The following is a 6694-nucleotide window of genomic DNA, read 5'->3' on the forward strand; positions in this document are numbered from 1 at the left end:
AAAGCCAGCAAGTAAGGTGGCAAGAAAATTAATAGTACTTAACTATTATTATTAAAAATTAATCATAATAATAAATACAATAATTAATAATAGTCCTTAACTATTATTAATTAGGAGACGCCAACTCCCTGATTGCTTTTTATTACAAATATAGATGAATTCCACTCAGAATTGGAGGTTTCAATGTGTCCCAGTCTTAGATCTTCCTTTGACTAAGATCCTAAGTGCCTCTAGTTTTGTGCTGTTGATGGGCAACTGTGGAATCCAGATTGGAACATTGGACTTCCATTTGATTGGGGTGGGTTCTGGTTGTTTTATCCCAGTGGTTCCAATGAAAAAGGTGAAACCTTTGAGCTAGTGTGCTGGAAGGCGTTTGGGCAAGGGATATGATATTCCTCTCTTTCTTTCTTTCTTTCTTTCTTTCTTTCTTTCTTTCTTTCTTTCTTTCTTTTCTTTTCTTTCTTTTCTTTCTTTCTTTCTTTCTTTCTTTTCTTCTTTCTTTCTTTTTCTTTTCTTTCTTTCTTTCTTTCTTTTTCTTTTTTCTTTCCTTTCTTCTTTCTTCTTTTCTTTCTTTTTCTTTCTTTCTTTCTTTCTTTCTTTCTTTCTTCTTCTTTCTTTCTTTCTTTCTTTCTTTTTTCTTTCTTTCATTTCTTTCTCTTTCTTTTTTCTTTCTTCTTTCTTTCTTTCTTCTTTCTTCTTTCTTTCTTTCTTCTTTCTTTCTTTCTCTCTCTCTCTCTTCTCTTTCTTTCTTTTCTTTTTTCTTTTCTTTTCTTTTTTTTTTTTTTTTTTGGTTTTTGGGCCACACCGGGTGGTGCTCAGGGGTGACTCCTGGCTGTCTGCTCAGAAATAGCTCCTGGCAGGCACGGGGGACCATATGGGACACCGGGATTCGAACCAACCACCTTTGGTCCTGGATCAGCTGCTTGCAAGGCAAACGCTGCTGTGCTATCTCTCCGGGCTCCTCCCTTTATTTCTTATGCTAAACCAGAACTATGTATGGTAAAAAACAGCCTGTTGATTTTTTTGGTCGAATGTACTTCAAAAAGCCTATAGCTCTGGCAAACAGAATCTGGAGGCAAAATATTTCCTATGCTTTATAACCTGTAAGGAATGTCTTGCAATGCCCAATTGTGTGGCAAATTTTCTTCCCAATTACCAAGAGTAATTTAGCCCCAGAGTCAAACATTTCTTCAAACCTTTTGCCCTGAATTTCAAGGGTTAATTTTGGACATTTTCCTTTTATAAGCTTAGCAGTAAAACGAAATAGCAGAAGTCTCAGGGTTTGTACTTCTGAAACCCTCCCCTGATACATTTTAGATTTGCCAGGCAAAATAATAATAGGAAGAAACAAAATTTGAGCTATGATTTTAACCTTTCTTTAAAATTCAAGTTGTGGGCAAAGAGAAACAAGAAACAATTGTTCTTCAAAGTGGTCAGAATCTATAATTCCCAAGTGAATTATGATTCCTTTGAGCACTAAACCGCTTCTTCCTAAAATCATCCCTAAAGTCCCTGGAAGTATTTGGTCCTGTTATGTAAGATCTAATATCATTGAGCTGGAATTATTGTTAAGACCTCAGGCAGGATATATCTAGACCACAGTGGCAGATTTCAATGAACTTAAAGCTGCAGAGTTTCTCCTGTCTGGCTGGTAAACTTAACTAGTGATTTTTGAGGGTCCAAGGATTGGCCCCTGACCCAGTTTCCCAAGACAGGTTAAGTCTTGTCTTGAGCTAGAGCAAAAGAGGATAGCATCCTGCAGTGTTTTTGTAAATGTCCTATTTTGCCATAATTAAAGCACCTTATTTGAATCCGTGGGGCTTTTTTTCAACCTCCACTCCCCTTTTCTAGGGAAGTGATAAGAACTGAATGAAATCTCCTGCCCAGTGAAATCCTTCTCTATACCTTGGGCAAGGTCCAGGTGGTTTCCTCTGGTGAAAGCCATTGATCTAATTTCTCAGAGTTTGCACTCTGAATAGTACATATTGTTTAAAAGTGCAGAGGCATGGGGGCCGGGCGGTGGCCGCTGGAGGTAAGGTGCCTGCCTTTACTGCGCTAGCCTTGGACGATCCCCGGCGTCCCATATGGTCCCCCAAGCCAGGAGCGACTTCTGAGCGCATAAGCCAGAGGAACCTCTGAGCGTCACCGGGGTGTGGCCCAAAAACCAAAAAAAAAAAAAAAAAAAAAGTGCAGAGGCATGTAGAAATTCCAAGACATCTTTTTTCTCCTAGTGGGATGTAAAATAGCCTGACAAGTATTCATTAGCAATTATCAAAGGGCTAGGTTTTTGTCAGGAGTTTTTGAAGTTTCTGTATCTTTTTGTCAATTTCCCCAGAAAATCTGCATATGGTTCCATAGCTCCCTGAATAATCTTGTATAACTACCCTTGTACTTGGTTTCAGAGTCAATTTTCCCCCAAGCTTTCAAAGCAAGTTCCCTGACAAGTCTCAAATAACACAGGTAGTTTGCCTGCTGTTGCATTAAATAATTAACGATGGGGCTGGATGGTGGAGGATGCCATCCAGCCCACATGGCTCTGCAACCTCCATGCAGCCGGCGAGTTCCAGGCCCAGGTGAAATTACTCACTCACACGCAGCCATCAGGAAGAATCATCTTATATCATGCCCTAGGCCACCACAGGTGTGTGGCCTATGTCAACCTTTTAAGCATTCAGCTATATTTTGCTAGCCCTGCATCTTATCTCCTGTTAGCCATCTTCCTTTGGGCTCCATGCGCCCAAAGATCCAAAAGCCAGGAAGCCAAGCCGGGCCAAGAGAGAAACGGCAAAAGGGCCGAATCCCCTGGCTCAGAGGTTTATCTATCCTTTTCCAGACCCCTCCCATAAATGGGAGGTCTTGCAGGTAGTTAAACCTATTATCCGGTTCCCAAAACTCCTCCCAGATATGGGTGGGTTCTTGGGGTACACCACAGCCTGCCTATTCACTTCCGTGAATGCCCCTTCTCCTATTAGCATCTCATAAGATAATGTGATTCCTGTCGCCATCCTTCCGCACCTTCAGAATACCATATTTTTCCACGTTAAATATTGAGATGCACCCAAATAGGTTTTTGCTACAGTGTTAAAATCCTGATGGGGTCCAATGCTCACCATCACTCCAGGCACCAAGGGAAATCAACACAAAACGGAAAAAGGGACCATACTCTGAGCACATTTTTGAAAACAAACCACGATCATCCATTGAAGGTCTGGTTGTTTCCTCTGATGGGGGGAACTTTGTTTCTGATTCTGTCAATCTCCCTAAGAACTAGTTGTTTGTGGTTGATTGCTTTCCTGATGAGAAAAACTTATTTCCGATTTTGTATTAATGCCAATCTCCCTCATCAGTAGCCTTTGTGGAGGAAGCTCTTTCTAAAGAGCTGCAGTGGCGGGGGTGGGTGGGGGATGATCTTACAACATCAGCCTTCTGATTCAGCTTCTAACCTGGGCCATTTTTATTTGCTTTTCAAGTCACCTCATCTGGTGAAGCAGCGAGAGGCTCTTTTGGCCTAGCACCAGTAGAGGGTGGTGGAACAACCAACCTCAGGGCTTTTGGTTTGAACACGTGTAAAAACCGACATGCTTTTTAGTTTGGGCTTTCGAGGCCTTTAGAAACACTTAAAGCACTTCAGAAACTTTCAGAGTATTCAGCCTCTGTCTTTCACATCTCACAATGCTTATAAACTAACATAACAAGGAAAACCACTACCAAAGCCACAAATGTATAAATTACTCCATCTGTATGTTTTATCTTGTTGGAAGAAAAAGGTAGCAGATTTGCATGAGGAAAAAACCAGGGTTCCCTCAACAAAAAACTAAGCCATTGTCATTACTTTGAATCAAATAGACCGAAGTTTAAAAACCCAGGCTGGTGAAATCCACTTAAAAAACCACGGAGATTAACATCTCACCAGTCATCAGCTGAGTCCTGGCCCAGGTGCCAACTGTAAAGGTAGTCTCATGCTCCAAGACCAGAACATTGGAGAGACATGGATCTGGAAGAAATTGCCAGCACAGGACATAATCCATAGACACTGAAGGGGGTGTAATGGATTCAGGAATTCCAACATGCAAGTTTTCCACTCTATCTAAGAAGCATGAGAGCTCAGTGGAGGAAAGCCAGGAATGCAAAAACAGTGGAACGGAGAGATAGGACAGTGGTAAGGCCAGAGAGATAGGACAGCGGTAAGGCCTTAGACGCAGAAGGATGGTGGTTCAAATCCGGCATCCCATATGGTCCCCTGAGCCTGCCAGGAGCAATTTCTGAGTGTAGAGCCAGGAGTAACCCCTGAGCACTGCCGGGTGTGACCCAAAAAACCAAAAGAAGGAAGGAAAGAAGGAAGGAAGGAAGGAAGGAAGGAAGGAAGGAAAGGAAGGAAGGAAGGGAAGGAAGGAAGGGAAGGAAGGAAAGGAAGGAAGGAAGGAAGGAAGGAAGGAAGGAAGGAAGGTAGAAAGAAAGGAAGGAGGGGAGGGAGGGAGGAGGAGGGAGGGAGGGAGGGAGGGAGGGAGGGATGGGAGGGGAGGGAGAGAGAGAGGGAGGAAGGGTTAAAACAGTATTTGCCAAGAGACCAAGGATTTTTATTAGGAAGAATCAGACCACTGGGTGGAGAACAAGTGATCTAAACACCAACCCAAGGTGCTACATTCAAAGGTGGTTTCCAGCCAATGACTAACAAGTTGTGTACTGAGTGGGGTGGCATCAGGTTTAATCCAACATACTATCACCTCTGGGGCACTCTTCTCTGGCTGACCCTCTGTTAACATGGGGGTATAATGCCTGTCCTTTGCAGAGCTCACTCTCTCATGAAAAGAGAAAGAGAAAAAAAGAGAAGGAAGGAGAAGAAAAGAACTAAAAAAGAGAATGGGAGTGAGGGAGGAATGAAGAGGGCAGACAGAGAAAGGAGAGGGAGGAAGAGAAAGAGGGAAGGAAGAGATGAAGGGAGGAAGAAGGAGGAAGAAGAGAGGAAGGAAGAAGAAAGAAAGGTGAGAAGATAATGAAGAAGGAAGGAAGGAGGAGAGGAAAAAGGAAGGAGAAAGATGAAAGAGTAAGGAGAAAGGTAAGAAACAAAGGAGAAAAGGAGGGGGAGAAGGAGGAAGGATTCTTTCTCTTCCAAGTGAAAGGCTGACTGGGCCAGGGTCCATGTTTTGATAGAAGACTATTTATACTTTTCCTGACATTCATTGCTAACATATTAATATCTTATTCTCCTCTCTGGAATTTCTGATACATGCAATAGTTTCTGAATGGTAGAGAGACGCCCAATAACACATACAGACATGAAAATAAAAGCAATGGTTCCATTGACTGTTCTATGAGGGGAGATTTAATATACCACGTGCTTCCCACAAGGATAAGCGATCTCTCTCTTGTAGGCAGCCTCTGTCTGCCTTCCTGTGTCCAGCTGCTGCCCTCTATTTCAAAGAGGTGAAAGCAGAGCACTGGCCCTAGCAGAGGGCACCAGTGGCTTGAGATAACTGGTGGGGTAGGCTAAGGGGTTTTTGGGTGGGGCCAGCTTACCGGTCTACTTGGAACTAGATGATGATAGCTTGGTGAAACTCCTTGATTTTCTTGTATTTTTGCAGAAATTTCTCCATAGACTGGGCAGCTACCAGAAGAGGGACACCTAGGCAGGCAGCAAGCCATCCCTTCCCTGTGTGATGATAGCCATGCTCAAGGCTCATCCTATTCCCACCCACAAGTTGGGACCATCAGTCCCACTGAGGCCCTTAGAGGTTTGAGCTGAGAATGCAGAGGGGGATTGGCCAGTTGCTGTCAGCATCCCTGGGAGAGGGGACAGGCAACTGCATGGACAAAATGGGTGGGCACAGCAGGAGGGTCCTGGGCTTAGAAGCAGATTCATAAACAATCAGGGCAGGTGGTTCTTCTAGAGAAGCATCTTCCAGCCCTGGGACTCTGTCCAGTTAGCACCTTTGCTGTTGGGCCTGCACACTTGGTCTGAATATGGTCTGTGCCATACTCTGAGGAACTCCTTGTGCCCCAGGGAGGCAGTGGAAGAACAGTGAGTGTTAGGAATGGAGCTTACAAGGCCAAAGCTCTTCCACTGGGCCATGGACCAGGCCCTCCCGAGGGTTCCAGTGGTCCATGAACATTCAGCAGGTGCTGCTTCTCTTTTTCTCAGCAGCTCCAGGGTCTCATCTCATGAGGGCCTGGCACAGAGCCCCCCTCTGGCTGCTACTAGATACAGATCGAGCTAAGCTGAGATGCTGACACATGGAGAAAAATTGAGGGAATGGGATTGTGAGATAGGAGGAGCACAGTGGAATAGTTGGTCTGCTCCTTGGAGAAGGAGGCAGGGGCAGGGCAAGTGGGGGCCAACATAAGGGGCAGTGGGCATAGCTTGAGCCCCTGGACACCTGCTGTTCTCCTACTCTAGAGTCATTGTGGTGCTTGGCAGCTCCCCCAACATAACCACGACTTTCCCATGGCCATCCCTGCCACTGTCCACAGCTGTTCATCTTCTCACAACCTTCTTGTCAGCAGAAGATGGTTCTGCCACATCATCAGCTGGCCCATATCTCCAGGGACTCCATGAACTCTTTATTGTTCTGGATGCCACCCACGGGGAGTGTCCAGCCTGGAAAAGCCCAGGAGCTGCAGAAGCAGAGGCAGTGGGCCAGGCAGGAGACATGTCACCATGTGTGCTAAAGAACCCAAATTACCCTTCCCACCAGCG

The sequence above is a fragment of the Suncus etruscus genome, chromosome 16, assembly GCF_024139225.1.
Source record: "Suncus etruscus isolate mSunEtr1 chromosome 16, mSunEtr1.pri.cur, whole genome shotgun sequence".
NCBI classification, from domain to species: Eukaryota; Metazoa; Chordata; class Mammalia; order Eulipotyphla; family Soricidae; genus Suncus; species Suncus etruscus.